The sequence below is a fragment of the Castor canadensis genome, chromosome 16, assembly GCF_047511655.1.
Source record: "Castor canadensis chromosome 16, mCasCan1.hap1v2, whole genome shotgun sequence".
Taxonomy (NCBI): Eukaryota; Metazoa; Chordata; class Mammalia; order Rodentia; family Castoridae; genus Castor; species Castor canadensis.
In genome coordinates, this window is record NC_133401.1 from 15,568,929 (window position 1) to 15,579,895 (window position 10,967).

Below are 10,967 nucleotides of genomic sequence, written 5' to 3' on the forward strand. Positions count from 1 at the left end.
CACCTCTGAGAAACCAAGTAGATAGGTGAATCTGATCATCCTCCCAGAGAAGAGCTTTTGGTCAAAGAGCCTGACCTAAGGCTAGGGAACAGTTTCTCCATGCTCAGCCCCACCACAATGAATTCTGAGAAGCCTCCTAGCTAAGCAAGCTGAAACTGACTACACCTCCCAGAGGAGCCTTCATCAAAACAACCCGAGAGGAGGTCCCCAAACATGCCCAGTGGAGAGGGTTTCCACTGCTTGCCTCAGCCCAGTGTGTCTGTCCCAAAGAGGGGCGGGAACCAAGAGAAATACTCTGTCTAAAGGGACTCAGACTTGCACATCCTGGGTGGGGAGCCACACAAAGGGGACACATAAAACTGCAGACTAAATCCTGAAGACCAGAAATTGGAGGAGAGTGTTCAGTGTACTTATTAACCACAGAATACACTTTCCTCTCCACAAGGAAATATCCTTGGACTTTATGCTTTTCCCATTTTGCCAAAGCTTCAATATGTCTATCCCTCTTCGATTCCAAAATTTTTTCTGCTAACTTTTTCAATTCTTCACCTTCTTATTTGCTTTCCATTTTCTTCTTCTCCTCCTTGCCTCCCACATTCCCCTAAACTTCCTTACAAAACACTCAAAGAGTGGTTTATCCTACCACCTTCTTATGTTATCTCCATCCTTCCTATTCTTCTGCTATCCCTGACAATGGCACCCTCTTCCACAGTAACTGAACTATGCCTCTACACACATTACAGCATTATAAATCTGCAAAACTCACACCTTACCATTCTTCCCTCCCCTTCCTTCTTTGTAATCTCCTTTCCCAGTCCCATTATTTTTACTACCTAAATTTTATGTCTATGTGAACAACTTTTATCTCTCCCACACTTATTTTAACAGGAAATACTGCCAAAGGTTTTATAGTTCATGCAAATATCTGGTTTGGTATTGAATCAGTGAATTGTCATTGCTATGTTATACCTACAGGTTAGTCGACAGAAACAACACAATAACCTCAAGAGTAATAATCCTTCCAGAACACTGAACTCAATTCAAGGGAAAGACTTCATGTGACAAAAACCCCCACCAACTAATTGGCAGAAGAAGAGAAAAATCTCAAAATAAAAGCATGTGAAATAGGAAAAAGGCATGGGGAATATGACTCCTCTAAAGGACAACAACCACATAACAAAGGACTTGATGCATATTCAAGGGGATGAATCCTCAGTTTCTGAGCTCAAAAGAATGATAATAGGAATGATTATGAGGTTAAAGAGGACATGCAAAAACAAGTCAATAAAATCCAAGACTATGGATAAACATCGAGAAGGCACAAAAACAACTAAACAAACTCAAAGAGGATTCAAACATCTGAATGAAACCAAAGTGGCCACGAAAAAGAGATAAATAAGGAAGACAATACAGGATTCAAACAGGTAATTTAATAAAGATACACTATATTTTAAAGTCCAGATAGAAACCTTGGAAATAAAAATTCCTTAAGTCAAATTAAAAAATGTAGTTGAAGGCACTCAAGAGATGGGAACAAATGGAAGACAGAATTTCAGGACTTGAAGACAAAGATGATAGAATATGAAAAAAATGAATACATAAAGAATGAAAAGAGTAGGCAAGAACTCATTGACTCTATTAAAAGAACAAACCTACAAATCATGGGCATTGAGGAAGAGGAACAAGCCAATTGCATAGAAGACACATTCAACAAAATGAAAGCTTCCCAAATCTCAAGAAAGAGATGCCCATCCAGGAATAAGAGGTCTCTAGAACACCAAACAGACATGACCAAAACTGAATCTCTCCACAGCATATTACAGTTAAAACATCAAGTACAGAGAACAAGGAAAATACTGAACTCTGCAAGGGATAAATGTCAAATCACCTGTAAAGCTAAAGCTGTCACAGTGACACCAGATTTCTCAACAGTAACTTTCAAAGCAAGAAGGGAGTGGATTGAAAATAATTTCAAACCTAGATACTCTACCCAACAAAGCTATCTTTCATAAACAAAGAAGAATAAAAAACCTTCCATGATAAACAGAAGCGAAAACAATATATGAGCACTAAGCCAGAACACTAGAAGTTACTCAAAGGAATTTTGTACACAGAAGTTCAAGATAAACAGCCATGGAAGGATGGGAAGAATTAAATCTCAGCAGATGCAATTGGAGAGTAGCAAAGGAACACACACACACACACCAAAAGCAACAAAAGGCAGGAATTACCACAAACCTCTCAATATTAACACTGAATGCTAATAGTGTCAACTCATACATCAAAAGGCATAGATTGATGAACTGGATTAGAAAGGAAGACTTGACAATTCATTGTCTACAAGAAACCTATCTCATCAACAAAAACAAACATTTGGCTTATACTGAAAGGATGGAAAAAGAATTTCCAAGCAAATGGACCCCCAAAACAAGCAGGAGTATCTACACATATATCTCATAAAATACACTTCAAACGTACATTAGTCAGAAGAGACAAAGGAGGTCAGTTCCTACTAACAAAAAGAAACAAAAGAATACTATATCAAGAGGAAATAACAATTGTTAACCTATATACACCCAATGGAGGCATATATAACTTCATCAAACAAACACTACTGGACTTAAAAGCACAGGTAAACCACCAAAACAATGGTAGTAGTAGACTTCAATACACCACTGTTAACAATATTTAGGTCATCCAGATTAAAAAAAAATCAACAAAGAAACCTCAGAATTAAATGACACCATAGAACAAATGGACTTAACAGACATGAACAAAGACTTTTCTCCAGCAGCATCAAAATACACATTCTTGTCAGCAACCCATGGAAATTTCTCCAAAACCAATTATATTTCAGGACACAAAGTTGTAATGAATATAAGAAAGTAGAAATGATTCTCTGTATCCTGTTTGGCCACAATGGAATAAAACTAGAACTCAACAATAAAAAAAAAACACAGAAAATACTTAAACATGTGGAGACTGAACATCATGTTACTGCACAACCAGTGGGTCATCTCAGAAATAATGGAGGAAATCAATAAAGTTCCTGGAATCTTATAACAATGAAAACACAACCTACCAGAAACTGTAGAATACAGCAAAGGCAGGTCTAAGTGGAAAATTTGTACCTATGATTGCCTACATTAAAAACACAGATCTCAAATAAATGACCTAAGGCCACATCTCAAACTCCTAGAAAAACAAAAATAAGCTAATCCCAAAACCAACAGGAAAGAGATAATAAAAATAAGGGCCCAAATCAATGAAATAGACACCCCCCAAAAGTTATGCAAAGATTTAATGAAACAAAAAGCTGGTTTTCCAGAAAGATAAATAAGAATGATACTTCCTTAGCCAATTTGACTAAAACAAGAAGGGATAAGACCCAAATTAATAAAATTAGATATGAAAATTGTGATATTTCAACAAATAACAATGAAATCCCAAGGATCACTAGGGAATACTTTGAAAACCTATACTCAAATATATTGGAAAATCTACATAAAATGGATAAATTTCTAGATGCATTTGACAAATCAAAATGGGCAAAATAGGATAAAAACCACCTAAGTAGATCTATAACAGGAATGAAATTGAAGCAGCAATAAAGTATCCACCCCCCAAAAAACTCCAGGACTAGGTAAATTTACTGGTGAATTCTACCAGACATTCAAAGAACTAATTCCAACACTTCTCAAACTTTTCCATGAAATAAAAAAGAATGTCATCAACTTCACTTGATAAAGCCAGTATTTCACCCATCCCAAACCTGGACAAGGACACATCAGAATAGAATTATAGGTCAATCTCTTTAGCGAACACAGATGCAAAAATTCTCACTAAAATACCAGCAAACTAATTTCAAAAACAAATCAAAAATATCATACACCATGATCAAGTTGGCTTTACTCCAGAATTGCAGGAATGGTTCAACATATGCAAAGCAATAAATGTAATACAGAATGTAAACAGAATGAAAGACAAGAATCAAACGATGATCTCAGTAGATACAGGGAAAGCTTATGCTTGTTGTCCTAGCTACTTGGGAGGCAGAAATCAGGAGGATTATTGTACAAAGCCAATCCTCAGCACATAGATCATGAAACCCTATTCATGAAAAAGACCTCTTAGAGTGGCTCAAGTGGTAGTGTGCCTGTCTAGCAAGTGTGAGGACCTGAGTTCAAACCCCAGTACCACCATAAAAAGGAGAAAATTCAACATTCTTTCTTTATAAAATCTCTAATGAAACTAGGACTAGAAGGAATGTACCTCAACATAATAAAGGCTATATATGACAAGCCTATAGTCAACACTGAGGACATCACAATAATAGACTTCAAGCTATACTACAAAGCCTTAGTGATAAAAACAACATTGTATTGGAACAAAAACAGACATTAAGACCAATGGAATTGAATAGATGACCCTGACATAAACCCACACATCTACAGCCATCTGATTTTCCACAAAGGATCCCAAAATATGTGCTGGAGAAGACGACCTCTTCAACAAATGGTGCTGAGAAAACCAGATACCCACCTTCAGAAGACTCGAACTAGACCTATAAACAAAATGTATTAGTGAATCTCTCAGAGGGAGCTATTGAAGGTGGGGGGAGAGAAAGAAAATATTAGAGAATTTAAAATAATGAAACAAACCATTGATATATGAATATAATGTAATACACTAGACAGTAAAACTGTTGAATATTAGAGGAGCATGGTGATAAAGAATGAGGAAGTAGTGGAGGGGAGGATGTTAATTTGATAAAAGCATGATATTTTCAAACCAGAAGTATCAAGGCAAAACCCCCTTGGACTATCAATGTACCTATAATTTTTTAAATGAAGGTCAGAAGGAAAAAATAAATCTTTTCTGGGGGGTATGTATAAATGGAGGGGGAAGGGCACAAGGAAACATGAGAATGAGGGTGTATATGAAACTAGAAGAATGAAACCTGTTCAAATTGTTCTAAGAGGGGGGAGGGGAAGAGGGATAATGATCGAAAGGGTAAATCTAACTAAGATATATTGTAAGCACATATACAGATATCACAGTGTATCTGTACACTATTATATGCTAATAAAATCATTAACAAAGATATAAAATGTTATAAAAATCAGTAGCCTTTCTATATACCAGCAGTGAACAAACTGAGAAAGAATTTAGGAAAACAATTCCATTTACAATAGCCTCAAAAATTAAAATACCTAGAAATCCATTTGACAAAGAAAGTGAGAGATGTTTACAACAAAAACCATAAACTTCTAAAGAAAGAAACTGAGGAAAACATCAGAAGATGGAAAGACCTCCCATGCTCATGGACCAGCTGATTTAGTATCATGAAAATGGCTATACTACCCAAAGCAATCTATATGTTCAGTGCAAGCCCCACCAAAGTTTCAATGACACTCCTCACAGAGACTGAAAAAAACAACTTTAAAGTTCATACAAAAGCAGAAAACACTGAAACTAGCCAAGGCAATACTGAGCAAAAAGAGCAATACTGAAGGCCTCGCATTACCTCACTTCAAGCTATACAACAGAGCTAAGAGTTGAGCTAAAATTATTCCTTTATATGACACATAATCCTCATCAATACAGGCAGTGAAGTTAAGAACCAACAGTGTGTTATACAGAACTGTGGTTTACAAATTTCTCACATGCACTGATAGGCAATGAGGTTGTTGCCACTCACATAGAGGATTAATGTAAGACAGGATTTGAGTTAAGACTTCACTAAAATATATGATGAAAACAGGAAAACTTTCCCAAATCCTTCACTCTAAAATTTGTGAACCTGTCCATATTCAGTGGTGTGTGGGAAAATTTGTCTTTTCCTTCAAAGAAATAGAATTATAAACCCAACTCAGGTAAATCCACTTTAAAACAGCAGCTCATTATGTTTGTAGATTTCTGGAATGTTAACTTTGCCCTTTCCCAGGTAAATCCACTTCAAAACAAACCTCATCTGTACTGAATCAAGAAAGACCATGAATGCTGACTCCTACCAATAGGAGAAGGGGGCAGTGTTGCATCAGGGATTAAAACCCAAGTGAACTTCCCACTCAATGTGCTTGTTTACCAGACCTATATCAGTGGCACATCCTTCAGCAGAAGTAAAACTTTTGCCTGGCTGACTGACTCCTGAGTCTTATTTCTAACAGCTTAGGATATCTTCATTGCCATCTCCATGAGAGATTAAAGGACCCCCATCTTGGGGGAGACATGGCCCTTGTCTGGTTAGTGGTGGCCCTAGGATTGGGTGAATTGTCCCACTCAGGGCAATTAAAGATCTAAGACATCAAAGGTTCAGTCTACAGCAATGTGGGTAAGCACCCTAGGAAGCACTGTGGTGACCAGGTAACTCTGTGCATAGACCAAGGTAGGAAAGTTGCTCTTTAGTACCTTCTCGGTGGTCAGGAAGTTCTTTGGGGTTGATTGTGTGCATATCTGACATGTGTCTCAAGATGTGAAGTGAAGTGCAACTCCTGATTCAAGGTTTTGGTTTCCCCCAAAGGATCCATCTGGAAACAGAAAAAGCAATCTCAGGTTTTATGTAAGAAACCTCCAGAAAAGGAGGGGTTGAACATAAAAAGAGGTAAAATATGTGCAGGGATATCCAAGAATGGGAAACAACCCATTATATTGAAAATCTCAGAATGAGGGGAAATTGAGCATAGATGAAATTCCCCAAGACAGCCCCTGGTAATTATGTTAATGTTCTGAGAAGAAACACCCCCCCCTCAGACAAAGGTTTAAAAAAATCAAACAATGATAAAATACTGCTGTTTTATCTGGACCCAAGGACCTATAATAATACCAGCAGTATTTTGGCCAAAGTAGGAGTCCAATGATGAATGGGTCTATAAGTTACTAATAGAATATGTAAATAGTAAGAGTCTAGTCACTCAAGAGAAAATTGATTATGCCCTCTGTTGGAGACAGGGACCAGTCACCCTCTACCCATTGAAAGTAAATGGTGTATAGATACCACATTTTCTTAATCCATTCGTCAGTGGTGGGGCATCTTGGCTGTTTCCATAACTCGGCTATTGTGAATAGTGCTGCAATAAACATGGGTGTGCAGGTGCCTCTGGAATAACCTGTGTCACAGTCTTTTGGGTATATCCCCAAGAGTGGTATTGCTGGATCAAATGGTAGATCAATGTCTAGCTTTTTAAGTAGCCTCCAAATTTTTTTCCAGAGTGGTTGTACTAGTTTACATTCCCACCAACAGTGTAAGAGGGTTCCTTTTCCCCCCGCATCCTCACCAACACCTGTTGTTGGTATTTTATGCAGCCATGAAGAAGAACAAAATGTTATCATTCACTGGTAAATGGATGGAATTGGAGAACATCATTCTGAGTGAGGTTAGCCTGGCCCAAAAGACCAAAAATCGTATGTTCTCCCTCATATGTGGACATTAGATCAAGGGCAAACGCAACAATAGGATTGGACTTTGAGCACATGATAAAAGCGAGAGCACACAAGGGAGGGGTGAGGATAGGTAAGACACCTGAAAAATTAGCTAGCATTTGTTGCCCTTAATGCAGAGAAACTAAAGCAGATACCTTAAAAGCAACTGAGGCCAATAGGGGAAGGGGACCAGGAACTAGAGAAAAGATGAGATCAAAAAGAATTAACTTAGAAGGTAACACACACGCACAGGAAATTAATGTGAGTCAACTCCCTGTATAGCTATCCTTATCTCAACCAGTAAAAACACTTGTTCCTTCCTATTATTGTTTATACTCTCTCTACAACAAAATTAGAAATAAGGGCAAAATAGTTTCTGCTGGGTATTGAGGGGGTGGGGGGGAGAAGGAGGGGGCAGAGGGGGTGGTAAGGGAGGGGGTGGGGGCAGGGGGGAGAAATGACCCAAGCCTTGTATGCACATATAAATAATAAAAGAAAAAAAAAGAAAGTAAATGGTGAAAGAAAAGTGATATCCAAAGTAAAAGAAAAATGAGTCCCCCTTAATGGTCTGCCTCTTCCTCCATATGCACCTGGTGCTTAGAACCCACCTCATGGGGAATTTCCTCAGGCAATGACCCCTGAGGATGAAATTGACCCTGAGGAGAATCTTGGGACAGATACAAGAGCGAGAGCCATGGTCAACCAGAATCCCTGTATCCAACATTACCAAAGCTCAAGAAGGAATAAGAACAATGTAAAAAAGATGTCTGTAATTTCCCCTCTCCTCCTATGAAACCTTCCCCTGAGGGATCATATCCTTTACAGAAAGTCTCCTTAGAAGGAGGTAGAATAGGGCTTGTATTGTGATGCTCTGCTCACAAGTTCAGAGGTCACAGATTTTAAAAAGAAGGTTAGGACATGTAATCAGTGAGCAAAAGAGAAAACTTAACCCAGAGAAAATATCTGGCATAATAAACATGCCATTACCTAAAATGAAGTGGGATCATAGAAAATCTATAGGACTGGTTGGATCCTGTAGGTTATGGATTGATGCCTTTGCCTCAAAAATAAAGGATTTACATACTAAACTCCTGGGGGAAGAACCTGACTCCCTCATTTGGAAACCAAAGGAAGTAGAACTACTAAATACTTTAAAACAAGACCTTATGACTGCTCCTGTGTTATTTCTCCCCTCCTTGGAAAAATCCTCCCACTTATTTGTTTCTGTGGATCAAGGAACCAACTTAGGAGTATTAACTTAAGAACACAGATGGCAGAGACAGCCAGTGGCTTTCATATTAAAGTTACTAGATCCTGTATGTCAAGGATGGCCAGAATGCATGCAGTCTGTAGCTGCAACTGCAGCTCTAGTTAAAGAAAGTGGAAAATTAACCTGTGGGGGAGCTGTAATTGTATGTACTCCCCATCAAGTTCCAAATCAGAAGGTGTGATGATGGCTAACCATCTCCAAGATATTAAAATATGAAGCAATTTTATTAGAAAAAGATGATCTAATTCTTACCACAGATAATTGCCTTAACCCTGCAAGTTTCCTGATGGGAGGACCAGACAAGCCCCAAGTTGAACATGATTACCTTAACATAATAGACTATCAAACCAAAGTTAGGCCAGAATTACAGGATAGCCCATTCCAGATAGGGGTGAAATTATTTATGGACATGTCATCTAGAGAGATACAGGGAGAATTTATGTGCTCTCAACCAGGCTTTAAAGTTGTTAAAAACAAAGAAGCAACCATCTATATGGATTCCAAATTTGCCTTTGGGGTAGTACAAATTTTCAGAAAAATTTAGATGGAAAGAGGGCTAACTAACAGGAGAGGGAAGGACATCACCAAAAAGAATAGTTTGTGTATTAGATAAGTTAATGTTGGAAGAAGAGATTGCAATTGTACATGTATCTGGACACCAAAAGGGGAGGAACCTTGAAACTAGTGGGAACTGAATGGCCAATGAGGCACCTAAGGAAGCCAACTTACAAGTGGAGGTAACTATGTTTAATCTAACTCCTGTCCTGCCCCTTCTTCCCACCAGACCAAAGTTCAGTGCTGAGGAAAAATATAACACATCACATTAGGACCAATAACAGATAGGGAAGGAAAATGAAAACTTCCAGATGGGGAGGAAATGGTCACTAAGCCCATAATGAGAGACTCTCCATATGGGGAGTCACTGGGGACCACAAGCCATATGTGACATCATCTTGAGAACTTATGGATGTTTTGGTATATATGGTTGCTGAACATATCTGTGAAAGCTGTATTATTTGTAAAAAAAAAAAAAGTTAACAAGCCTTTAGAAAAGAGCCATTAGGCAGAAGACCTTCAGGACTTAGACCTTCCCAAAGAATACAAGGTGGATTACAATGAAATGCCTAAAATAGGCTGACTCAAATACTTGTTAGTAATGGTGGCTCATCTAACAAATGTGTGGAGGCTGTTCCACTTCTTACTGAAACTTCTGGAGAAGTAACCAAGATCATTTTAGAACAAATAATACCATAGTTTAGTTTTGTAAAACATAGATCCAGATAATAGGAGTTGCTTTACTGCCATCACTATAAAGAATGTCATAAAAGTCTGAGATATAGACTGAGAATACCATACTCTTTAGCACCCTCCTTCTTCAGGGAAGTTAGAATGACTGAACCAAACCTTAAATAAACTCTTAGCTAAGCTTGTGATAGAAACAAAATTTCCATGGCCTAAATGTCTCCCTAATGCTCTATTTCTCATTAGAATGGCTCCCAGAAAAGATGTAGGCCTATCCCTTTATGAGATGCTTTTTGGGCTCCCTTACTTAGGGCGATCCTCAGAATTATCCACAATGGAAATGAGAGATCAATTTCTTAAAAACTATACACTGACTAGTTCAATGACTTTGCTTTTTCTTAGACTAAAAAGCCACCTGCCCCAAATTCCGCATCTTGAATTTAATGTCCATTCCTACAGGCCAGGAGATTACATCCTAATCAGAACTTGTAAGAAGGAGAGGCTTCAGCCAACCTGAGAAGGATCCTACCATGTGCTCTTAACCACCAAGACTGCAGTTTGCACAGCTGAGAAAGTTTGGACTCACTACACCAGGGTTAAGAGCCTACCAAAGAACTATTGAACCACCATCACTGACCCAGGCAATCCCCTAAAAGTCGTTTTGAGATGGCATGAGCCTACACTGCTGTGAGTCCTGCTCCTTCTACTTCTTCCCATAAAGACTATCATTGAGCTGTGGACAGCTGTTTCCCTGGTAATTAATATAACTGCTAACATAAATACACAAACCATAGAGTTTGATGCTTCTCATAGAATATACTGTGGGTGACTAATTCAGGAAAGATTATTACTTGTATCCTGAACCTAGTTGGGGATAAAAAACCAAGGATGGTTTTGGTCCCTGGGATGATGTATGTTGGACCACAGAACTCAATGGGTATGACATGGGATAAATCCTCCAGGGAGGGACCCCACTGGAAAGTTTAGAATTAACATAATCCCCAAAGTAAATAAAGACACAAAGATTCCATCT